Consider the following 27,241-nt stretch of genomic DNA (forward strand, 5'->3'; position numbering starts at 1 on the left):
CCTTACTGACGCACTGCTATATGGCAGATGCGTCCCACTGATCCGGTAAGAGTACCCACCTTTTTTCTTGAAGATTGGAGTGTTATTGCAACTTGTGGTCGCCTCCTACACGAGTTTCCATAGCCCCTCCAAGACACTGATACTCCCCTGCTTGGGAGAACACCTCCTGTTTTCACTGTTTATTGACTTTTGAGTGCGTCACATTGTCTAGAGACATTAATTTGTACATTCTTAATATGCTATTGTATTTTTGCCTTTTGTCACTTGATTCCTGATATATAGAGTTACACAGTAGTTTAATTTTCCACATATAGGTTAGCGCTGCACTTTTTATTTTCACATAATTTGGGACTTGGTTTGTTGTGTGCTAGCAGCTGTAGTTGTTTTCAGTCTTAGTTTGTTTCACTTGATAGCGCAGCTTTTTCTTTTTATTGCGTTCTAAGGGGAGATAGGCCGACTACAACTATTCTTCCCATATTCTATTCCACCTTACCTGGGATTTCAGCCCTGAAAAGGGCCCTTTAGCTCAGTTCTGCAGGGACTACATCTTCAGCAGTACCGGAGTATCTCATGCTTTTTCCCCATTCACCTTAAGCCCCTTCAACACTGAAATTATATGGGCATTCACGACAACCATGGCCTCACTAGAGGAGGGACTTTCCTAAATGGGAGCCAACACCCAATTACAACTTTCCCTTACCATACTATAATGGGAACAGAGCCATCTAGTGGGGGGCAGGCTAACTGCATCTTCCAACATGTTGGTGACTCTGCATGCAGATAAGTAAGAATTATAACATTTTGTCACATTCATTCAGTGAAATCTTTTACACAGTGTGCTTTTATGTTTAATGGACAGCAGATGATAGCACTCTAAAAATAGAGACACTGTTTTCTCCTATACAGCTAATCTTATACAGGAATAGCAATATCGGTATTGCTGCAATGAATTCCATTGAGCATTACTGATTGTGGTTTGCTGGATGGAAAATAATTTAGTATTATATTAATATTAGTAGAAAGGAATTAAACATATAAATCTATTCTGTATGTTTTTATCTTGATTGGATAAAGTGGAGGATCTATCCAGATCAGTGGGGCTGCTGTATCCAACTGAAAGTCGATAAATGATTACGTTCCCTGAAAAGTGCGCCTAGGACAATATTTTCCCCAACTAAGGTAGGTTCATCATATAAAATAATGAAAAAGAAAACTTGGTGTATGTGATCTCTTTATTTTTAATGAGACATCTGATGTGCATTAAGCTCAATGATATTCCACATCAGATGATTTCCAATTCCATTTCCAAAGTTTCAACATTTTTTGGTTATTTTCCCAACAAGCTAGCGATCGCATCTTCCGACAATTCTGGAAATCGTTTTTCCACTTCGACATCCCTTTCATCTGGATCATCTCTTCTTTCTTCTTCAGCATTTCTCCTGGGAGAAGACATAGTTATCGGTAAATAAAACAACATTGATTTTTACACAAAAACTGTATTTCACTGGGACCACAAATGTGTAATTTTAGGCCACGTTGACTACTATTCTATGACCACAGTAACATGGTAAAGGAATACGGCACAGCGGGATGCCACAAACTTGAATCTCTTATTGAATAGCCAGCTGGAACATTCTGATGTGTTTCATACTACAGCACAGAGCTTTGCCATCAGTAAGTGGACACAGCTAAAGCTGCCAAAACACCAGGAGGACTTAATTTATATGGAAATTATGAAAAATCATTCACCAGAGCATTAGATCTTGCCATCGCTGAGCCAACTAATATTGTTCTAAGGCCCTTAAAAAATAATCCAGACCCGCTACTTGGATGGAATCCCAGATGTATTAAAAAGTTCCTTTTGTGCCTTAGAACATGAGCATTACAATATTTTCCCCAAACGGAAGTCACATTCACTGTTAGAATTTTGCTCAATCAAACTAAATTTTCCATTCTGTTCCTTCATTGTTTCTCATTGTTACAGTTGTTACGTGGCTAGCTGGCGCTGAAAATGGCTGCTTGAGAACACCGGAACGTATAAGACCCGACAGAACGGGGGGATTCACCCCAAAATCGCCTCATACCTGCCCGGAGTACCGACCGACAATGTCCCGCAAACGGATGGGAGAATGCGGCCTCAGAAAACTCACCACGTTCATGTTTACACAGGACAGGGTCAGTGATTTCCAAGATGGTGCCGGCGGCCTGACAGAGCCAAGAGAGGCCTACACAGACCTCCCTGATTACATTCACAGCGAAATGGGCACAGCTCCACTGCCTCTATCCCCTACCCATGACCCTGGATCTGATTCCCTCACTTCCAGCCCAGCTAAGGCTCGGATGCGGATGGATACACCGCAGCCGCACTCTCCTCATGACAGGACTGCAGCCCAGGCCCAGGCCTTCAACCCCTTCCAATCTAACAAGGCCCTGCACAACTCTATGGCATCCTTTCCCACCTCTGGCCAGCCAGTAATAGACACTACCCTAAAAGAGATGCTCATGTCCATGCTTTGCCACATCAGTGAGGAGGTTTACCATGGGAATCAGGAACTAAAAACTTACTCCCTTTAGAGAAAATCTGTATGGAAACAGATAAAAATGGTGGTTTTTCCCGTATATACAAAATACTGGTAGAGTTGAGGAGGACAGACACCTTGACTTTTATAGACAGATGGGAGAAGGAGTTAGGACTAAAGCTGACAGAGTCAGAGACAGATAAGATACTGAAACGACTTCTGATCACTTCAGTTAATTATAAACTATTAGAATTAAACTATAAATGCTTGATGAGAATGTACATGACCCCGGATAGGATGCATAGAATTGATAGGGAGAAATCCCAGCTTTGTTGGAGGGGATGCAACGAAATAGGGTCGATGGCCCATATGTGGTGGTCGTGCCCCGAGATAGGAGTTTTCTGGGAGGAGATTAAAAAATACACTAAAGAGATTACAAAACTCGATCTCCCAAAGGATCCCAGGGTCCTTCTATTTCATCTGAGTGAGATGCCCACCAAGGCCTATCTCGGAACACTCCTACCCCATTTTATAGATGCAGCTAAAAGCCTAATTTCTAAAAATTGGAAAAGAAAAGAAAGACCAAACATGAGGGAATGGATGAATAAAATAAATGAGATACAGGATTTGGAGTATTTGAGGTTTAGTGAAGGGACAAAAATGGAGACCTATAGGACAAAATGGGGAGTATGGGAAAAATTTAAAAAATCTATAAGAGCAGCTGAGATGTGGACAACCTAAGCAACAGAGAGAGCAGCAGATCCCGACCTAGGGGAGAAAACGGGAAAATTAAACGGGAAACTAGAAGGAAATCATGGAGAGGGAGGAGGTACGGTCTCGGGGGGATGGGAAGGGGAGGGGGGAGGAGGTATAGGGAGCAAGAAAAATAACAATAAAGAGTAGAAACAGAGGGGGGGCTTACTATTCTCTTATCTTCTGTGATATGAAGCATCCTAATTAAGGAAACAGATCAAAAGCCATAATGATGTGATGATTAAGGGGAAGTGTTTTTTGAATATTTATTTGAAAAGATTATACACACTATCCTACCTGACGCGGCCCCCAGAGATATCTTCATCGATAGAATTCATAGGATTCCCAAAACATCTCACCTAGCTGCATCAGTACCAAGAGACATCCTCATAAGAATCCATTTTTTCCACATTAAAGAAAAAATGATGACAGAAGCCAGATCCAAAGCTCCCCTGCCCAGACCATACGAGGCAATACAGATCTTTCCAGATCTTTCTAAGTTTACTCTACAAATGAGGAGGAAGCTGAATCCCATTACCAAAGGCCTCTTCAACCATAAAATCTTATATAAATGGAGGTACCCTGCGACCATCCTTATCACGAAAAATGGCACCACCCACGCTATCAACAACCTAATGAAAGGCTTGCGCCTACTACACGAATGGGGCATCATTCTAGAACCCCCAACTGAAGGAGCTCCCCCTCTGCCACAACGGAACTCTCACCACAGGCGCACCAACCAGAGCTCCAAAATCCACCATCCCCAAATGGGTACCTAAATAAGATGGGTCACAACCACTATAGCTTATTTCTCCCTTGCTGCTATGAGTTTTTCTCCAAGTTCTTTGAATACTAACTGTTTTCCCCCACCTGCGGCATAGCTTCATATAAGCTCTCTGATATTCACGCCGCCACGTTCCTTATACAGCGAGTTTGCAGTAGAAGGATAAACCTACTATAAGTTCTTGTTCTCATTGTTGGTTTTTCCAGCCTTTTAACTTGTTGCTTCCCCCCAGCTCCCTCCTGCGGCTCCTGATCTGGATCTCCCACAACATATAGTTGAACGACCGTCCAGCAACTTCATCAGTGACAGAATCACCAGCTCTCCACACGCTACAAGCAACGAACTGTGAGTGATACTTCCACACTCAAGGCACCTCACCCACTAACCTCAGAACATGCCCTGTAACATTGTGTCCCTCAATGCCAAGGGCCTTAACCACCCGGCAAAACGCCACTCCCTTTGGCACACTGCAGCTAAAATGGACTGTGACATCTTCTGTGTACAGGAGACTCACCTACTCCCCGCAGCAACAGCCCTATGCCACAACCACAAATACCCCCAAATATACCATGCCACCTACAGCTCCAAGAAAAGAGGAGTTCTCATAGCTATCAAACAAGGTCTGGACTTCCAACTACTACAACAAATCTCCGACCCCAATGGTAGATATCTCATTCTATCATTCACCCGCAACAAAGTTACTTATACCTTAATTAATATTTACGCCCCCAACACTCGTCAGATAAGTTTTCTGAGGAAAGCCTTAACCAAGGCACGAGCAGTCTGCAAGGGTCGCTTGATAATCTGCGGAGACTTCAACGCGGTTCCTGATATCCACATGGACTCTACTTCTCCAGCGAAAAGAAGAGAATCCCCCCTGAGGCAGCTCCTCACGTCACATGATGTCTTTGACGTGTGGAGATGCCATCACGGGTCCGAAAAGGACTTTCCTTATTTCTCACCCCGCCACAATTCTTATTCCAGAATTGATTTGTTCCTTACAGACAAATGGTTACTACAAAACATCAGCGCATCTGTAATCCACACCGTGACGTGGTCGGACCACGCCCCAATCTCTATCTCTATTAATGACACTACACCCCAGCGGAATACGTTCCTCTGGCAAACGAATAATTATATTTTGCAACATCCCAGCTACTCCCTAGATATAGAAAAACACATACACGAATATTTCGATTTAAATAAAGGGTCAGAGGGGGACCCCGTGACGGTGTGGAACGCGCACAAAGCTGTTATCAGAGATAATATAATGCAATTGAGTTCCATGTGTAAAATGAAGAGTACGCAGCAAATAGACACCCTTACTTCCCAAATCGTGACTCTTGAATCCCAGCATAAGACCAATCAAGAACCGAACGTCCAGGCCCAATTACTGACCTTACGACGAGACCTGCGATCGCTTCTTCTCCATTCCTACGAACTAATCCAGCGCAGGCTCAAAGCTAGTTCATACTCCACATCCAACAAAGCGGGTAAGAGACTAGCGCAACGCCTTAAGGGACAAAGGATCAAATCCAAAATCCCAACTCTATTCTACTCCCAATCTACTGACACACTGACTAACCCCCAGGACATCACGAACGCCTTTAGCGACTACTATAACAAACTATATAACATAAAAAATGACCACACTACTTACCAACCATCCCCTGAGGATATCAATAATTTTCTTCAACAAATTAAATTACCAACGCTGACCGACTCTCAACTGTCCTCCCTTAACGAACCATTTTCGGAACGGGAAATTCTGCACACGATATCATCCTTGCCCTCGGGCAAAGCCCCAGGACCAGATGGTCTAACGGGAGAATATTATAAAAAATTTTTCAGACACTTACTCCCCCATTTGACAGAATTTTTCAACATTGCTGCCTCCTCTTCAAAGTTCACTGACGAATCACTAAATGCTCTTATAATTACCATCCCGAAACCAGGTAAAGCTCCTACCTCCCTCCAAAACTTCCGCCCTATCTCCTTACTAAATCTCGACGTGAAAATATATGCCAAAACGATTGCCAGGCGCCTGATGGCTGTTATGCCTGATCTCATACACACTGACCAATCAGGGTTCATTGGGGCAGACAAGCCCCTGATGCCACAAGGCGGATGGTAAACCTAATACACCATATTGAATCTAGCGGAACGCCTTCTCTGCTCCTCTCTTTGGATGCAGTGAAGGCTGGTCCTACCTAAGAGCAGTACTAACTAAACTTGGATTCAAGGATCTCATATACAACACTATATTGGCTTTGTATACTGTCCCATCTGCGAAGGTATACTCGGCAGACATGCTTTCACATCCATTTCACATAACGAATGGCACTCACCAGGGGTGTCCATTGTCCCCGCTGATCTTCAACATGTTAATGGAACCGCTTGCGGAACACATACGCTCAAACCCCCTAATCACAGGCCTGATAGGCAAAATTTCACATAAAATCAGTCTCTTTGCTGATGATGTCATACTAGTACTCACCAGCCTGAATTCCTCCCTTCCTGAAGCCCAAAAATTACTAGACTGGTTCGGACGCATATCATACTACAAACTTAACGTAACTAAGTCTCATGTTTTAGACCTTAAACTAGACGCTACCTCTAGAAACCTGTTACAAGCACAATTCCCCTTTGCTTGGGCTGACCATTGCATTTCATACCTGGGAGTCCACCTCACAAAATCAGTCAAACACCTATTTGCAGCCAACTTCAAGCCTCTCCTTGCCAACTTAAAGGTAGAAACACAAGCCATAACCAAACACAACCTTTCCTGGTCAGGTAGACTCGCAACATTCAAAATGCTCCACCTACCCCAAATTCTATACTTGTTCAGAACCCTCCCCATACCTTTGCCTAAATACTACTTCAAATCACTACAATCCATGCTTAACAAAACCATATGGCATGGTGTTGTAATATGTTCACCGATTTATGTGGGACATTGTTGTGTGTATGTACACATGCAGTCAATGTTGACCGAATGGTTGATTTGTCCAACTGAATTTTAACAGCTGAAGACTCTTTGATGTGTTAATCTTATGCAAGTCTATTTGAACATTTCAAAGGGTATTCAGGTGGTATGTTAATCTAATCTAATTACATATATCTAAAGGGGACTTGTTGATGTTGATATGCGGGAGTGCAAATTGGGGTGGTTTATGACTACAGCTGTTCACGGCTGGGGGTTGTTGTCTGTTTGAAAGACTAAAGCAAATCAAAGTCCTAAATTGGAACGGCCAATCAAATTGCTCAGCCATTCAATATTTAGTGAATATAACACGGCATTCAGTCTATAGGTTTGGGGGGAGTGAGGCTCATCTGTGTATGAGTGAGGCTTGTCTGTGTATGCACACTCGGACCTAAGACATGGGGTTCTGAATTATATCTACTCTGTCGGATTTTTCTGTCATCTGTGGACTTTGGACTTTGTTCTGTGTTGGAAGTCAATAAAGTGCATCTCTCTGGAAGAATTGGGTTGCTGCGGAAGAGTACTTACTAATTCATCATCATAACCACGATACCACTATACTACCACCCAATATACATATATTCGATCACTACACATGGGACCAAACCTAGATGTGCACACTCGACACTCAGACACCATAGATCGGCGGGTGGCTCAGGGACAATAGACTTCGAGGACTATCATACAGCAGCATTACTGGACCAGCTCACTGAGTGGTTCTGAACAAATCCTAGCAAGCTTTGGAGCTCAATAGAACATTCAAATCTACTTCATCCAAACCTGAAATCTTGGGTAATGAGCTTACCCTGGGGTCCAAAACTGACGGCGGCAACACCTCTCACCATGGTGGCGTCGATCTCAGCATGGAAAAAACGAATACAAAATACAAAATACAAAACAGCAACAGCATACCTAATACCCCTCCCATTCCTATCCCTATCGAATCTCTTCACCACCTCTCACCAGACTTAAATTTAAACCAATGGTCCAAGAAAGGCATCCGAACCATCCAAAATATCCTACTAAATGACAAACCCAAACCCTTCACCCTCCTGCAACAAGAGTTCAGCTTACCTCAAACAGACCTCTTTACTTACATGCGGGTCGCGCACTGCCTTAGAGACTCCCACCTTCGGGTATACACAGTGCATCCTAAAGCATTTGAACATCTAACGTCCTCCAACCCCAAACACAAAGGAATATCCCTATTCTATAACATCATGCACCACAAGCTGCAGTTTACCAAGAAACCCCCCCATATACACTGGGAACACGACTTAAGTCAGACCTACACGGAACACCAATGGCAGAAGGCGCTCCAGCCAATTTACAAATCCACAAAATGCGCCACGCTTTGGGAAACCACCCAAAAACTGCACCTTAGATGGTACCTAACCCCCTCCAGACTTACTAAATTTAATCCCTCTACATGTGATCAATGCTGGCGCTGCTGCTCAGCCAAGGGTGACTTACTCCACATCTTTTGGACTTGCCCGCGCTTACGAAAGTATTGGAACACGATTTTCCAAATACTCTCAGATGTCCTACACCAAGATTTGCACCCAACACCTGATCTATCTGTCCTGAACCTCACTATTGAATCAGTGCCACCACCATACAGACATATAGGGACTCATATCTTATTGGCTGCAAGATTATGTATTGCGAGGTTATAGAAAACAGATACACCCCCTTCCGTTGAACATACTCTAGATACGGTGAATCTCCACTATAGTTTTGAACTGATGATGGCCTCTAGTACAGGCCTCTTACACAATGAAAGAAAAAAATGGGAGCCGTGGGAGCTGTGGTCTGGGGTTGCATCATTCCTTTATTAGCTGATAACCTGATGCTCTCTTATTTTTTTTTCTTTTCTCTTGATAAGCAACATATTGTTAGAATACTTACTTGATAATATTCCTTAATATTGATACTGCTTCCAGCTCTGAATTTTTTTCACTTTGTTCTTTTTTTTAGAGACTGTCAATACGGAGTGCCACTCCCCCAGGTAAAAAAGAGTTCCCAATGGGGTTCCTGGGTGAAAGCCAATCATGCAACAATTAATTTCAGTTTACACGGTTGAGACTAAGACAGTTCCTTGATCTATGTTATAACGATAACCAGATAATCTGTTTATATGTTTACATCTATGTGACTTACTGTTTAGCCCTGTCAGTGGTAAATGGTTTGTCTCAGCCCTCTAACTGATTCATCTGACTGCTTGTTCTGTTGAAAAACAACAGACTTACTGATCAGATCACCAGTTGAATTAAAATAAAGAAAGCCTAAAAAAGAAAATGAATGCAGCCAAAACATCCAAGAATTGGTAAGCTGATGAAGGGGGAGTGGTGTTTTCCTCTAAACATGTTGGCTGTTTTCTTTATGTGACCTACTGACCAACAATAAAATTGTCTTGAGCTTTTTTTATCTGGTGTACAGTGGATATCCCCTTTAAAAACTTTATTCTACCCTAACAAAGACTGTTTCACCAGCTGCTAGAAAAACACTGGGAAGCATTAGACGCCATGGATATTTCCATCAATGACATCCTGTAAATATTCTGTAACTGTCATGCACCTGTAATGCAGATAGAGGGATCGTCTGTCTGCACCCTGGCTGTGGCTTGTCATTACCATAATAAGACCATCTCCTGTATCGTGTCTGCAGTTTCTGACCGTCTCCTGTATCATGTCTGCAGTCTCTGACCATCTCCTATATTATGTCTGCAGTCTCTGATCATCTTCTGTATCATGTCTGCAGTCTGACCATCTCCTGTATCATGTCTACACAGTCTCTGACCATCTCTTGTATTTTCGCCAATCAGTTTCTGACCATCTCCTGTATCATGTCTGCAGTCTCTGGGGAGAAGCCTACAGAGGAGTCAAGATCGGGAGCGCTGCTAGGGCGGGCGTCATGGGAGTAGTCAGACGTGTGTGGACTGTGGAGAGGGTAATATAGGATGAAACCAGAGCCACTAAGCTGGAGCCCAGAGAGGACCATCTGACTGAGCTCTGATCATCAGAGCCCTCCTTACATCAGAGTTGCCCTTTACACCAAAATCTGCAGCATTGCCTCTTCAATGATGATCTGCAGCATTCCCCTTTACATCAAAGTTCCCCTTGCACTGTAAGGAGGAATCCTGCAGACTCTGATGTAAGGGGGAACTCTGTGCTGGGTTATATTAACCTGACCTTCAGAAATATGGTTTTTGACTTTTGTTATACCCTAAACACATTGCTAGTAGCAGCTGCACAAATTTTATATATATTTGTGTACATACAGTCAGGTCCATAAATATTGGGACATCTACACAATTCTAATCTTTTTGGCTCTATACACCACCACAATGGATTTGAAATGAAACAAATAAGATGTGCTTTAACTGCAGACTTTCAGCTTTAATTTGATTGTATTTACATCCAAATTAGGTGAACGGTGTAGGAATTACAACAGTTTGTATATGTGCCTCCCACTTTTTAAGGGACCAAAAGTAATGGGACAATTGGCTGCTCAGCTGTTCCATGACCAGGTGTGTGCTATTCCCTCATTATCCCATTTACAAGGAGCAGATAAAAGGTCCAGAGTCCATTTCAAGTGTGCTATTTGCATTTGGAATCTGTTGCTCTCAACTCTCAATATGAGATCCAAAGAGCTGTAACTATCAGTGAAGCAAGCAATCATTAGGCTGAAAAAACAAAACAAACCCATCAGAGAGATAGCAAAAACATTAGGTGTGGCCAAATCAACTGTTTGTAACATCCTTAAAAAGAAAGAACACACCGGTGAGCTCAGCAACACCAAAAGACCTGGAAGACCACGGAAAACAACTGTGGTGGATGACCAAAGAATTCTTTCCCTGGTGAAGAAAACACCCTTCACAACAGTTGGCCAGATCAAGAACACTCTCCAGGAGGTAGGTGTATGTGTGTCAAAGTCAACAATCAAGAGAAGACTTCACCAGAGTGAATACAGAGGGTTCACCACAAGATGTAAACCATTGGTGAGCCTCAAAAACAGGAAGGCCAGATTAGAGTTTGCCAAACAACATCTAAGCCTTCACAGTTCTGGAACAACATCCTATGGACAGATGAGACCAAGATCAACTTGTATCAGAGTGATGGGAAGAGAAGAGTATGGAGAAGGAAAGGAACTGCTCATGATCCAAAGCATACCACCTCATCAGTGAAGCATGGTGGTGGTAGTGTCATGGCGTGGGCATGTATGGCTGCCAATGGAACTGGTTTTCTTGTATTTATTGATGATGTGACTGCTGACAAAAGCAGCAGGATGAATTCTGAAGTGTTTCGGGCAATATTGTCTGCTCATATTCAGCAAAATGCTTCAGAACTCATTGGACGGTGCTTCACAGTGCAGATGGACAATGACCCGAAGCATACTGCGAAAGCAACCAAAGAGTTTTTTAAGGGAAAGAAGTGGAATGTTATGCAATGGCCAAGTCAATCACCTGACCTGAATCCAATTGAGCATGCATTTCACTTGCTGAAGACAAAACTGAAGGGAAAATGCCCAAAGAACAAGCAGGAACTGAAGTCAGTTGCATAAGAGGCCTGGCAGAGCATCACCAGGGATAAAACCCAACGTCTGGTGATGTCTATGCGCTCCAGACTTCAGACTGTAATTGACTGCAAAGGATTTGCAACCATGTGTTAAAAAGTGAAAGTTTGATGGATGATTGTTAATTTGTCCCATTACTTTTGGTCCCTTAAAAAGTATGAGGTGTATATATATATATCTATATATATAGATATATATATATATATATATATCTATATATATAGATATATATATATATATATCTATATATAATAGATATATATATATATATAAAATCTTTAATTATATTTGATTGAAGAGTAATTGGTTAGAGAAAATTCTACAAACTGTGAATTCATAGTTGATAGGATTTAAGGCTCTTAATATATACAATTCATACAGTTAATTTCTATCACTTTAACAATTTTTCCCATTTTGGGCGTGAGTGGGGCCTCATGTCAAAGATTTGCCTAAGGGCTCACAAAGCCTAGAGCTGCCTCTGGCCAGTAGGACACAGTGCAGCACAGTGCCTGCAAACTAAGTCCACTCCGACCCCGCACACTCAGCCTTCTTCTGACCCTCCTTATCTTCTTACCACATCTCCACACACAAATCCTTCCCAACATCTGCCCAAACCCACCAGTTCACCTCCCCACATACCCCTTCCTCCTAATTAGTCTCATCACTGAAATCTCCCTCTTGACCAGAGGTTTGTCAATATGTTTCTATCCCATCTGTACACCGTAAAGCAACGCCCTCTGCCCCTGGATTTGTGGGTTTGACCTTGGACTCTCCACCTTTAGGGATGAGCCGAACACCCCCCTGTTCGGTTCGCACCAGAACTTGCGAACAGGAAAAAAATTTGTTCGAACACGAGAATTAAAGTCTATGGGACATGAACATGAATAATCAAAAGTGCTAATTTTAAAGGCTTATATGCAAGTTATTGTCATAAAAAGTGTTTGGGGACCTGGGTCCTGCCCCAGGGGACATCTATCAATGCAAAAAAAAGTTTTAAAAACGGCCGTTTTTTCGGGAGCAGTGATTTTAATAATGCTTAAAGTGAAACAATAAAAGTGTAATATCCCTTTAAATTCCGTACCTGGGGGGTGTCTATAGTATGCCTGTAAAGGGGCGCATGTTTCCTGTGTTTAGAACAGTCTGACAGCAAAATGAGATTTCAAAGGAAAAAAAGTCATTTAAAAGTATTCGCGGCTAGTAATGAATTGCCGGTCCGACAATACACATAAAAGTTCATTGATAAAAACGGCATGGGAATTCCCCACAGGGGAACCCCGAACCAAAATTAAAAAAAAAAATGACTTTGGGGGTTCCCCTAAATTCCATACCAGGCCCTTCAGGTCTGGTATGGATTTTAAGGGGAACCCTGCGCCAAAATAAAAAAAAAAATGGCGTGGGGTCCCCCTAAAAATCCATACCAGACCCTTATCCGAGCACGCAACCTGGCAGGCCGCAGGAAAAGAGGGGGGAAGAGAGAGCGCCCCCCCCTGAACCATACCAGGCCACATGCCCTCAACATTGGGAGGGTGCTTTGGGGTAGCCCCCCAAAACACTTTGTCCCCATGTTGATGAGGACAAGGGCCTCATCCCCACCACCCTTGCCCGGTGGTTGTGGGGGTCTGCGGGCGGGGGGCTTATCGGAATCTGGAAGCCCCCTTTAACAAGGGGACCCCCAGATCCCGGCCCTCCCCCCCTGTGTGAAATGGTAAGGGGGTACAAAAGTACCCCTACCATTTCACTAAAAAAGTGTCAAAAATGTTAAAAATGACAAGAGACAGTTTTTGACAATTCCTTTATTTAAATGCTTCTTCTTTCTTCTATCTTCTTTCTTCTATCTTCCTTCGGTTTCTTCCTCCATCTTCTTCTTCTTCTGGTTCTTCTGGTTCTTCCTCCGGTGATCTCATCTGGCATCTTCCTCCGCGGTGTCGGCGTCTTCTTCCCTTCTTCTCCTCGGGCCGCTCCGCATCCATGATGGTATGGAGGGAGGCTCCCGCTGTGTGACGCTTCTCTCTTCATCTTCTTCTCTTCATCTTCTTCTCTACATCTTCTTGTCTTCATCTTCTTTTCGGGCCACTCCGCATCCATGATGGCATGGAGGGAGGCTCCCGCTGTGTGACGCTTCTCCTCTTCTGACTGTTCTTAAATAATGGGGAGCGGGGCCACCCGGTGACCCCGCCCCCCTCTGACGCACGGGGACTTGACGGGACTTCCCTGTGGCATTTTGCTGTCAGACTGTTCTAAACATGGGAAACATGAGCCCCTTTACAGGCATACTATAGACACCCCCCAGGTACGAAATTTGAAGGGATATTACACTTTTATTTTTCCACTTTAAGCATTATTAAAATCACTGCTCCCGAAAAAACGGCCGTTTTTAAAACTTTTTTTGCATTGATCCATGTCCCCTGGGGCAGGACCCGGGTCCCCAAACACTTTTTATGACAATACCATGCATATAAGCCTTTAAAATTAGCACTTTTGATTTCTCCCATAGACTTTTAAAGGGTGTTCCGCGGCATTCAAATTTGCCGTGAACACCCCAAATTGTTCGCTGTTTGGCGAACTGGTGAACAGCCGATGTTCGAGTCGAACATGAGTTTGACTCGAACTTGAAGCTCATCCCTATCCACCTTCAACCTTTATACTCCAAAACAACATATTTAAACAGGCACTGAATAAACAGACTTAAAAAAATTTTACTAGGTAAAACTATGTTATATATGTATGTTATATAATGTGTTGTATATGTACCTGTACGTTGTTTCCTCTTCCTGGATCTGGGCCGCTATGGCCGCCGGCCACCCGTGGACGTTCGTAGGAGAGGCAGAACAGCGGTCTGCCTATGTAAACAAGGCATACAGCTGTTCTGTCACAGGGGGAGAAAAAGATCTTGTGTTCCTGCTAATCAGAAACACAGATGTCTCTCTTCCTCCATTCAGTCTATCCCCAACATAGTTAGGAAGCACTCCCTAATGACACACTTAACCCTTTGATCACCCCTTCCCTGCCAGTGTCATTTATACAGTGACAGTGCATTTTCCTAGCACTGATCACTGTATTGGCGTCACTGATCTCGAAAAAGTGTCACTTAGTGTCCGATTTGTCCACCACAATGTTGCAGTTCTGCTAAAAATCGCTAACCGCCACCATTACTAGTAAAAATAAAAATTAAGATGCAATAAAAATATTAAATAGTTTGTAGACGCAATAACTTTTGGGCATACCAATCAATTTACGCTAATTGCGATTTTTTTTTTTCTTTTACCAAAAATATTTAGCAGAATACATATTGGCCTAAATTGATGAAGAAAATGATTTTTTAGATATTTTTATTGGATGTGTTTTATACCAGAAAGTAAAAAAAATATATATTTTTTTCAAACTTGCCAGTCTTTTTTGGTTTATAGCACAAAAATAAAAACTGCAGAGGTGATCGAATACAACCACCAAAAGAAAGCTTTATTTGTGTGAAAAAAGGACATTGATTTTGTTTGGGTACAGCGTTGCACGACTGCGCAATTGTCGTATCGCAAAAAATGGCCTAGTCATTAAGGGGGTAAAACCTTTCGGGGCTGAAGTGGTTAAACAGTTTTATTCTAGGTAGAATAAAAACAGATGTAAAATAGAGGTGTACTTACCTGCTCTGTGCAACAACAGTGCACAGAGCTGTCCCTTATTTCCTCTATGGTGATCCCCTGCTGACACTCTCCACTCTTTCTTCCTCCAGGTGCCCCCTCAGCAAACACAATGCTATGGCATCGCATGTGTGGGTGCATTCCTGATAGGGCTGTGTGCATCTATAGACACACACAGGCAATCCATGCCCCACTCTCTCATCACAGGATCTTGACTAACAAAACATAGGCTCCTGCTGCTCCTAGCGTCTTTTGTGAGACCAGAAATAGAACAGTGGAGCTGTAGCTGATCAGTGAGAGGAGCCAGGTAAGTGCTCAGGAATGGGAGAGAACAAGTAGTGGGTAGGTTTTAGTCCAACTGCAACATAATTTCATAAACAAATACATCACATGCTCGCTATGTCCCAGGCTATAAGAGAGGTCCCCTAGAAAACGTGCAGAGGATGGTAGGTGAAATGGACATCCCTAACAAAATTTGATACAGTATTTATCACAGGTTTCAGTATGCAATACAGGGATATTAAAAAAATGATTAAAGAGGAAGTAAACCCTGATGGGTTTTACTTCCTCTTTATTCCCCTGCAAAGTAAAAGCATAATGGGCTAGTATGCATCGCATACTAGCCCATTTCATGGCACTTACCTGCAAACAAAGCCTGCATTGTCCCTGCTGGTGGAAGCATCCATCTTCACCCCTCCTCCTTCCGGGAGCCGCCAGTCACGGCATACACTGGGGAAGCAATGGCACGGAGGGCCGTTTCTTCACTGCGCATGCGCCAATGACATCATCGGTGCACTACAAGGTAATTATCTCCTAAACAGCGCAGTACATATAGGTAAGCCTTATTATAGACTTACCTATATGTAAAAATGTCTCAGGGGGGTTTACAACCACTTTAACCACCTCAATACAGGGCACTTACACCCCCTTCCTGCCCAAGCCATTTTTCAGTTTTCAGCGCTGGCGCATTTTGAATGACAATTGCGCGGTCATGTTACACTGCACCCTAATTACATTTTTATAATTTTTTCCCCACAAATAGAGCTTTCTTTTGGTGGTATTTGATCACCTCTGTGGTTTTTATTTATTGCGCTATAAACAAAAGAAGAGGGACAATTTTGAAAAAACACAATATTTTTTACTTTTTGCTATAATAAATATCCAATTTTTTTTTTTTTTTTAACAAATTTTTTCCTCAGTTTAGGCCGATATGTATTCTTCTACATATTTTTGGTAAAAAAAAATTGCGATAAGCGTATATTGATTGGTTTGCGCAAAAGTTATAGCGTCTACAAAATAGGGGATAGATTTATAGCATTTTTATTTTTTATTTATTTTTTACTAGTAATGGCGGCTATAAAATTGCATTGATTACTGTGTAAATGTGACTGGCAGGGAAGGGGTTAACACTAGGGGGCGCTCGAGGGGTTAATGTATGACCTAAGGAGGTGATTCTAACTGTGGGGGGAGGGGACTGACTGGGGGAGGTGACCGATCGCTGTCCCTATGTACAAGGGACACGCCATCGGTCTCCTCTCCTCTCTGACAGGACGTGGATCTGTGTTTACATGCACAGATCCACGCTCCTGCTCTGTTACCCGGCAATCGCGGGTGCCCGGCGGACATCGCGGCCGCCGGGCACGCGCACCGGGTCCCGAGCGACGCAGCGGGCACGCGCCCCCTAGTGGCTTGGGAGGGCGAGGACGTCATATGACGTCCTCCCAGAACAACAGAAGCCTCGTCCCGCCGTCATATGACGGTGGGCGGTGGCTTAGTGGTTAAAATGTAATGGCCAATGTTACTGAAAGATAATACTCTGGATAAATTGTTATCCGACAACCCCAAATTCATTTAAAGAAGAGCTTCATCTCTTTTCACCCTTACTCCAGGGGTCCTAAACCACCCCACTCCCATCCCTCCCCCCCCGACAACCTTTTAGTGCTATTCATGTGCTTTAGTCCTTGCGTCTACTATTTAGATAAATGTATCAGGCCAGCCCCCTTTTAATCTAGTTAATGTGTACTTTTCTCTCCTTTTTTCTCTTCCCCTTTTCTCTCCTTAGTGCTTCAACTAGTGTTATAATTATTATTTTCCTCTCTCCCTTCCTCTCCCTCTCTTCTAACCTAGTGCTTAAAAATTGTCTTTGTATGAAAAAACATCAAACTCTGCGGGAGGAAACAAGAAAACAAGAAAAAAAAAAAAGGGTTCTAATTAGTCTCTGGTCTCTCGTCCTGCAGTATTCCCAGTAGTGGGGTTTTCCTATTATCCTCCAGCCACCTCTCGACGCTCAATGGGGAATCAAAAAAAATGTATACCGTTCATTGTAGATACCCGCAGTCGGGCGGGATAAAGCAGTGCAAACTCCATCTTATTTTGCTGTAAAGTACGTTTAATCGGCATAAAAGCCGCTCGCCGATATTGAAGAAGATCTGGGGAGAAGTCCTGATAAAATGAAATTTTAATCCCTCTATGGAGTATTTCTCCCATTTCTCTGGCCTTCCGGAGCAGTGTCACTTTATCTCTATAGTTAAACATTTTTATGAGTATGGGTCTTGGGTACTCACTTCCCTGGCTTAAAGGGGACTGTATGGTAGAGGGGAGGCTATAGGGGAGGTGTGTAGTGTGGAGGCCATAGGTAAAGCCCCTAGGGTAGGCCCAGCTGGGCTAAGAGGGAGGGGGGTGGGTAGGGTGGGCACAGGGGACAGAGGGTAGAGGGGAAAGGGAGGGAGGGGTTCAGAGAGGAAGGATGGGGGGAGGGAGAAGGGGGAGGTAGGGTAAGGGAGGGAGAGGGAGGTACATCACAAATAAATAGTGGAAGATATCACAAACACAAGTTTTGTTATACATGGTTTTTTATGCTCCGCTGCCGATAAGCGGGTAAAAATAGGGAATCTATATGGATATACATCTTATGCTTGCATGCTCTGTCATTTCTCGGGGACAGGTGCTACTCAGAAGGGCAAATGTGCTCTGACCCATTTTTTATTTTTATTTTTTTGCACAGTTTCTGTATTGTTCCTTGCAATGGTTAATGTGAAGAGTATGGGTATAATACTAATGACATGGAACGTGAGTGGTTTGGGGGATAAGGATAAAAGAAACGCAATGTTTAAATATTTTGAGAAAATGAAACCCCAGATAATCTGTTTGCAAGAAACGCACATGTGGCCCGACTCTGTCCACCTTCTGCATTCACGGAAATACCCGATACAGTTTCATTCCATGCACACTTCACATTCAAGGTGAGTCAGTGTAATGGTTTCCACTGATGTTTCCTTTGAGCGCATTCAACAGAGGGTGGACAAGGAGGGTAAATTTATTTTTTTGCTTTATAAACTTAATGGTTTAGTGTGTATTATCGCCTCAATTTATATCCCTCCACCGTTTTCAATAACCCCTCTTAGAAGCTTAGCGCAATTTATGGCCCTATATCCAGAGGTTCCGGTATTAGCGTTGGGAGACTATAATAATACCTTGGACAATTGCCAGGATAGAATGTCCTTGACATCCAGAGTGGTGAGACAGATAACTGGCAAGACGGCTTTCGCCTCCCGAATCCTGGAACTGGGACTCCGTGATGTTTGGCGAGAGAGGCATGAAGAGGACAGATGTTATTCGTGCTACTCTGCTACACATGATGGACTCTCCTGTATCGATCTGGGTTTAGGGAATGAGCTACTTATGCAGCGGGTGGTGGACTCGGCCTATGAGCCGCGTCTACTATCCGATCACTCTCTATTCTGGGTACGGCTGGATGTCACCGTAGCATCGGGCTGCCCATTGTGGAAAGTGAACCCCTTTTGGTTAACCCTGTTCCCATCCATGGACAGAACGAGGGGGGCATTGCAGGAATTCTTGCACTTTAACAGGGGATCCGCTAGTGCAGCGGTAGTATGGGATACACTTAAGGCAGTCTTAAGGGGATGCCTTATTAGAGAGATCGCAGGAATTAAAACTCGGTCCAGGGAATGGGAGAATAGGGTACGGGACGAAATGAAAGTGAGAGAACAGGCCTTAATAGCTGATCCCTCCCAATCTAACCATGACTCTTGGACGGAGGCACAAGCAATGTACAATTGGGTTTTGCTGTCCGCAGTGGAGAAGAGGAGATATTTTCAGCAGCAGAGCTATTTTGAAGAGGGGGAAAACACTGGCCGCCTTCTTGCTCTTATAGCTAGAGAGCAGCAGGAATCTGCTAATATCTCGGCTGTAAGGGCAGAATCTGGGGAGAAGCATACCCTTAGCTCGGATATTTTAAATAACATTCAGCGGTTCTATAAGGACTTATACTCCTCCAAAACTAGCTATACTCCATCTGATATGGCTCTGCTGTTTCTACAAGCTTGCCCTTTTCCACAGTTATCCAAGGCGGACAGGAAAGTGTTGAATTCTCCAATTACATTGGTGAAACTGGCAGAGGCATTGGAGGGGGCACCACATCATAAATCCCCAGGCCCGGATGGGATACCGGTGGAGGTATGTTCCCATTATGGGGAGGACCTTTTACCACCCCTGTTGCAGGCTATAACGGAGGCAGAGGAAATAGGCAGCCTACCAGATAGCATGCAAGAGGCAATAATAACAGTACTCCCAAAGCCAGGAAAGGATAAGCTCCTATTGGACTCTTATCGCCCAAAATCTTTACTAAATGCGGATGTCAAGCTCTTTGCTAGAGTCTTGTCTAAGAGGCTATCCCAAGTAATTGGCAGGTTGGTCCATTGTGACCAGTCTGGCTTTATACCCACCCGTTCTATGGCGGATAACATTAGTATACATGAATCTACAGGTGCCGGTGGATAACCCGACGGGTAGGGCCATTCTGTCACTGGACGCTGCAAAGGCGTTTGATAGTGTGGAGTGGCCCTACCTCTTGGAAATCCTGGCAAGATTTGGAGTGGGGAATAAATTTATAGCGTGGGTAAAGGTGCTTTATTTTAAGCCTAGAGCCAGACTGCGCATTAATAATAACCTTTCCTCTCCATTTGAGCTATACAGAGGTACCCGACAGGGATGCCCACTGTCCCCATTGCTGTTCGCCCTGGCGGTAGAGCCTCTGGCCATATTGATCCGCAATGCCCTGGAAGTGGCAGGGTTCCGCAGGGGCCAGAGGGAAGAAAAGATATCTTTATATGCGGACGATGTGCTTATATATCTAGGCGACACAGCCGCCTCGCTGTGAGCAGTGATAGAGATAATAGGGAATTTCGGACGTTTTTCAGGCTTTACCATCAACTGGTCAAAATCAATCTTAATGCCCATAAATCAGTTGAAGGAAAAGTTACCAGAGGGGGCAGAACAAATAGTTATAGCCAGGGCTTTTTTTCTCAGAGAATAGGTGCAGAAACTCCTGCCTTCTGAGTCAGCCGTCGTTTCTGCCCCGGACCCACTTCTGAGCATTGTCCCTTGGTTCCACCTTCTACATACCTTCCAGTACCACCCCTTTTAGAGAATACAGAACCAAGTATCATTTTGTACTACTAAGTGATTTGTTAATGATAACAAGACAGTAAAATAGCTGTGAGCAACAATAGACCCCACCCCAGCAACAGTAGACCCCCCCTGAAACAACAGACATCCCTCAGCAACAATAGATCATATACACAACAATAGACTGTCTGTCTCCTCCCCAGCAACAATGCTCCCCCACACCAAAAAGACACCCCAGCAAAAATAGATCTCCCAGCAGCCAAAATCAATAGACCTCTCCCTCAACAGTAGATCCTAATTGACCCCCCACCAGCAACAATAGACCTACCCAGCAAGAATAGACCCCCATGCAAAAATAGATGCTTACTAGTGACAATAGATTCTCCAAGCAGCCAGCATCAATAGACCCTCCAGCACACCCCAGAACTCCTTTCCATTACATACATTAATTGCTGGAGGTGCCGGAACTGCGTTCCCCCACGTTCCCGCTGAAAAAAAGCCCTGGTTATAGCCAACAGCTTTAAATATCTAGGAGTGGTGGTATCCCCGGATCTGGCTGAGTACCTCCAGCTGAATCTGGGTCCACTGTTGGCTAGACAGAAAGTGAAATGTAACAGTTGGTGTAAGCTTCCACTGTCAGTAATAGGACGGGCAAATTTAATAAAAATGGTATGGGCTCCGCAACAATTATGTTTTCCACAATTCCCCAATGTGGATTCCAAACAAATGGTTTAAACAGATCGATACATTGATGAGGGAATTAATATGGAAAAAAAAGGCAGTTAGGATCAGTCTAGCCACACTACAATATGGAAAGAGCAGAGGAGGACTGGCAGTACCCCATTCCAAAATGTATTTCTTGGCCTCACAGCTACAGCAGATGGCAGGGTGATGGCGGGAAGGAAATGAGGACCCTATATGTAAATTGGTGACTGCATCGGCCCCCACATTAGAGGCAGCCTCCCATATGGAGATGGACCTGCCAAGTATGACAGGTTCGGCACCTACGTGTGTCCTCCTCAAAAGGGTATGGGGGGAGGTCTGGAAAGCACTGAAAATATCGGGTTTGTTGCCCTTTACCCCGATATGGCACAAAAAAAGATACCCAGAGGTACAGGAATTGCAGTGCTTTACCCCCTGGAAAGAGAGGGGGATCTGGTTTTTTGCACAGTTATATGAGGGGGAGGTGTCGAAGACGTATGAACAGCCATGTAGGGAATTCCAGTTAAACACCAGGAGCTTCAATCAATATCTCCAACTTTGTCATGCGTTGCAGGTACAACAAATAACACACTCTTTGACAGTGTCAACATCACCTTTGTTGAGAGAAGTTCTTGGGGCGGACACTAGGAAAAGACTAATATCAAAAATCTATAGGGAATTGCTGTCTTCAGTTCAGGACCATGCCTTGCTAAAATGCCGAAGCAAATGGGTGGAAGATATAGGGGAGATAGATGGGAATCAGTGGGAAATGGCCCTTGAAGCTATTCCAGCGGTATCGGTATCCGCATCCCATAGATTGTCACAATTATTTATTTTGCATAGGGCATATAGAACAACAGTGCAGTTATATAAATGGGGAGGAAGAGACTCACCCCTGTGTCCAAAATGTAAAGTACATAAGGGGGACTTTATACACCTAATCTGGAGGTGTCCAAAACTACACAGGTACTGGGAGGAATTCTCCCAGTGTATTACTAGACTAGCACAGGTTCCTGTCCCTATAAACCCTGTAGTGTACCTGCTTGGAGCCATAGATGCAGAAATGTTCCCAGGAGGAATGTATTACATGTTAACCAGACTGATGTATCTAGCCAGAAAACTCATTGCAAAATACTGGATGGCACCAGCGGTACCCACGGGAAAGCAGTGGATTTCCTATGTAAACTCCTTGCTTCTTAGAGAGCGATTGACGTATAGCCGTAGGAGAGAAGTGGATAAATTTGATATTATATGGCAATCATGGCTGGGGGATGTGGATCTAGCACCATCTCAACTTGTAGTGGAAAGACTCCAGATGTAGAGATCTGGGGGAGGTGCAGGGGAGGGAGGGGCAGAGAGGAGAGGGAAAGAACGACCTGAAGGAGTAAAGGTTGAACATCTAGATAGGAGAGAACATCGGTGGTGGAAGAAACGATTTGTGGTGACTAGATATTAGGAGGCATAGGTGATGGATGCAGTCATGGGGTTAGGGGGAGGGGGAAATGGAGAAAAAGGGAAAAGAGGACAGAGTGATATGATACAGATGCAAAGGCACAAGATTGACACAAAATAGTATATGGATGTAAGATTAGATATGTTTATTCTATGTGTAATGTTTTACTGAACAATATGCACGAATTGTATGTTTTATGAGAATAATTTTCGCCTTGGTCACATCACAGGAAACCATTTCCTGTGTTCCTGTTTAAAGACTGGCTTTGCTGACATCCCTTATGGCTCCTTATCCGGCTTGCTGTTCCTCTACTTGGATCCCTGACTTCTGGCCTGGCTGATTACCTGATCTGATTACTGAACTCTGGCTTGGCTGATTACCCGATCTGGTTATTGAACTCTGGCTTGGCTGACTACCCGATCCAGTTACTGGACTCTGGCTTTGCTTTGACTACGCTTACTCTATTTACCTTTTTATTTTTATTAATAAACAAGTGTGATTTTACTGTACTTCTCTCTCGGTCTGGTTCATGGTAGGCGAAGGCCATGAATTCAGAAGATACAGTCAATCCACTTGTTGGTAATATTTTTTCCAGATTGGATGAGCAAGATCACCGCATGGATCAGTTTGCCATGGTGTTACAAACACTCCTGATTCGCACGGCTCACCTGGAATCCCCCACTGTGGCTGCTCTGGTACAACCTGAGTTGCAGGCCCTCCCTGCTGCTGCGCCAGTCTCTGTGCAGGCACCCGCCTTGAGTATTACCTCTATAAGAGGTATGTCTGGTTCCGCCCCGCTTCCCCAGCGATTTGGGGGTGATCCAGTTCAATGCAGAGGGTCTCATAACCAAGTTGAGATATACTTTGAGATACTGCCCCAGGCGTTTCCCACAGACAGAAGCAAAGTAGGGTTCGTGATATCTTTGCTTTCTGAGAGAGCCTTGGCCTGGGCTAACCCTCTATGGGAGACACAAAAACCTGTTGTCTTGAGTTACCCTGAGTTTGTGGCCTCCTTTAAAAGGGTATTTGACGTTCCCGCATGCTCCGCTTTTGCTGCCAAGTGCCTCATGTCCATCAAACAGAGTACGAGAACTGTTGCCGACTACGCCATTGAGTTCCATACTCTGGCAGCAGAGGTTGCTTGGAACAATGAGGCCCTCATGGCTGCTTTTTCCCATGGTCTCTCGGATTCCATCAAGGATGAGATAGCAGCCTGAGATATACCCACTGAGCTGGAGAGCTTGATCTCGTTTCTCAGAAAAAGACTTTCTTTTAAGGAGCGCTTGTGGAAGCCTCCTGTATGTTTGCCTCCGAGCTTTGCAGTCCCACTTGTGCCTCCCTCACCTCCCATGCCTTCTGGTACCGAGTCGGTCAGTGAAGATGAACCCATGCACTTGGGCTTCACGTGTCTCTCTGCAGATGAGAGAGCCTTTAGGAGGAGGGAGAGATTGTGCCTTTATTGTGGCTAGGCAGGTCACTTTTTGAAGTCTCGTCCTACCCTTCCTGGGAGCACCCGAACTTTGAAGTCCTGTCATGGACAGACCTTAGGTGGTGTTGTGTCGTCCCCAGTTATCCAGAAGGATAAGCCCCTGGTTTCGGTCACCCTTTCTTGAGCTAAGTTGTCTTTCGAGATGCAGGCTCTAATCGGCTCTAGGGCTGCAGGCCTGTTCATTGATGCTGCCTTTGTATCAAAGCACTCCATTCCACTGCAGCTGCGTGACGCTCCACTTGCCATTGAGGCTCTTGATGGGAGGCCTTTACAGCCTGCCCATGTGACTTCTGAGATGGTTCCGTTGTCCATGGCCGTAGGGGCTCTTCACCATGAGATAATCCAATTCCAAGTGATTTCCTCTCCTACGTTTTCGCTGGTTATTGGTTATCCTTGGTTACAGAGGCTCAACCCCTCTTTTGATTGGCTCTGTGCTGAGCTTCTCTCCTGGTCACCACAATGCAGTGAAACATGCTTCCGGAAGGTAGCCAAGGTCCTGTGTACCTCTTCACTCTCCTCCCTGCCAGAGGAGTCCCGTGATTTTAGCGATGTCTTTAACAAAGGTCAAGCTGGTAGTTTGCCTCCACACTGGCCGTATGATTGCGCAATTGACCTTCAACCTGGTGCCATTCCTCTCATGGCCGGGTTTACCTTTTGTCGGTCTTGGAGGATAAAGCCATGGAGGAGTATGTTGCAGACGCACTTTCTCTGGGTTTCATCCACAAATCCTCATCTCCTGCTGGTGCTGGTTTCTTCTTTGTGAAGAAGAGGAGCGGTGAACTGAGACCTTGAATTGATTATAGGGGTCTCAATCGTTTCACGATTAAGAATGCCTACCCGATCCCGTTGATTGCAGAGTTTTTTGACCGCCTCAAGGGAGCAACGGTTTTCACTAAGCTTGATCTGAGATGGGCTTACAATCTAGTAAGGATTAAGGAGGGCGACGAGTTACTGCGTTTAATACCAGAACAGGCCATTATGAGTAGCTCGTAATGCCTTTTGGACTTTGTAACGCCCCGGCAGTTTTCCAGGAATTTATTAACGATGTCCTCCGAGATTTGTTGCAGTTATGTATGGTAGTTTATCTCGATGATATCCTCATATTTTCCAAGTCTCTGGAGAGCCACCACACAGATGTCTATCGTGTGCTTCAGAAATTAAGAGAGAACAATCTCTATTGTAAACTGGAGAAGTGTGAATTCCATCGGGAACAGGTTAAATTCTTGGGCTATGTCATTTCCACTGCTGGTTTTTCGATGGACCCAGAGAAACTTTTGGCAGTCCTACAGTGGCCTCGACCCGTGGGGTTACATCCTCTGCAGCGTTTCCTGGGTTTTGCCAACTATTATCGGAAGTTTATTCATAACTTCTCGTCTCTGGTCAAGCCCCTGACCGATATGACCAGAAAGAACAGTAACCCACAGACTTGGTCTCCGGAGTCCATTAAGGCCTTTGAAAGTCTCAAGGCTGCCTTTGTTTCTGCTCCTGTGTTGGCACATCCTGATCCTACGTTACCTTTTATCCTTGAGGTCGATGCTTCTGAAACTGGTGTTGGTGCCCTTTTGTCTCAACGTCCTACCCTTGAGAGTGTTATGCATACTTGTGGCTACTTTTCCAAGAAATTGTCACCTGCCGAGTGCAATTATGAGATTGGTGACAGAGAGCTGTTGGCAATCATTTTAGCCCTGAAAGAATGGAGACATCTCCTCGAAGGTACCACTGTGCCCGTTCTCATTCTTACTGACCATAAGAATCTCACATTCTTGTCTGAGGCTAAACGCCTCTCGCCCAGAAGGGCGTGACGGACTCTTTTCTTGTCAAGTTTTAATTACATTGTCTCATTCCTATCTGGCACTAAGAATGTAAGGGCTGAGGCCTTGTCACCTCAGTTTTCCTCCACTTCCAAGTTGGAGTCGGTCCAGGTTCCTATGATTCCTCCTGATCGTATTCTGGCTACGGTTCGCACCAGTCTTACTTCTCCTTTGGGTGACAAAATTCTTGCTGCTCAGGTTGATGCTCCTCCTGAGAAACCTGGTGACCGCTGCTTTGTCCCAGAGTGTCTCCGTACTGCCATGCTCCAGACTTACCATTCTCCCAAGGCAGCTGGCCACCCTGGTAAGAATCAACTCGTTTGGGCCATTTCTCAACAATTCTTGTGGCCTAGTCTATGTGCTGATGTAACTGCCTTCGTAGCTGCCTGTTCCGTGTGTGCTCAGAGTATGACTCCACGACACCTTCCAGTGGGCCTCCTACAACCCATACCCAATGGAGAGAGGCCCTGGACCCACCTGTCTATGGATTTCATTGTGGAGTTGCCCAACTCCCAGGGCAACACAGTTATCCTTATAGTGGTTGACCGGTTCTCAAACATGTGCCATTGTATTCCACTTAAGAAGTTGCCCACTTGTAAGGAACTGGCTTCCATTTTTGCTCGGGAGATCTTTCGCTTACATGGGCTACCCAAGGTGATTGTCTCGGACAGGGGTAGTCAGTTTGTGTCCCAGTTCTGGCGAGCCTTTTGTGCACAGCTGGGAATTTAGCTTGCTTTCTCTTCTGCGTATCACCCCCAGTCTAATGGGGCCACAGAACGAGCCAATCAGTCCTTGGAGCAATTCTTACGTTGCTATATTTCTGACACAACATATGGTCAGACCAATTACCATGGGCAGAGTTTGCTCACAACAGTGCCTGGCACATTTACATTGTGGAGAATTATTTTGAGTTTACGAGCTTCAAGGAGATTAAACCATGGGACTTTGCTGTTATGTAATTTATTTGGTTTAAGAGACTATGTCACTGTTGGACTACAGTTTCCAATATATATATTGTGGGGTTATCACATTGATTTGTATTTTTACATCACAATTTGTAGTTGTTTGTAATTTATGTCACAATTTAGCACTATCACCTTCACACATAAC

The 27,241-nt window shown here is 44.3% G+C and overlaps 1 long non-coding RNA gene across 1 annotated transcript in view; it reads right to left on the reverse strand.

Moving 5' to 3' along the window:
* Positions 1–1,299: 1,299 nt before the first annotated feature.
* LOC141106478 (uncharacterized) overlaps positions 1,300–27,241 on the reverse strand; it is a 38,670-nt gene continuing 12,728 nt past the window's right edge. Inside the window, exon 3 of the long non-coding RNA XR_012235723.1 lies at positions 1,300–1,439. This is a non-coding gene — a long non-coding RNA (uncharacterized lncRNA). The remainder of the gene's footprint in view (positions 1,440–27,241) is intronic.

This window comes from Aquarana catesbeiana, linkage group LG08 (assembly GCF_042186555.1).
Source record: "Aquarana catesbeiana isolate 2022-GZ linkage group LG08, ASM4218655v1, whole genome shotgun sequence".
NCBI lineage: Eukaryota > Metazoa > Chordata > Amphibia > Anura > Ranidae > Aquarana > Aquarana catesbeiana.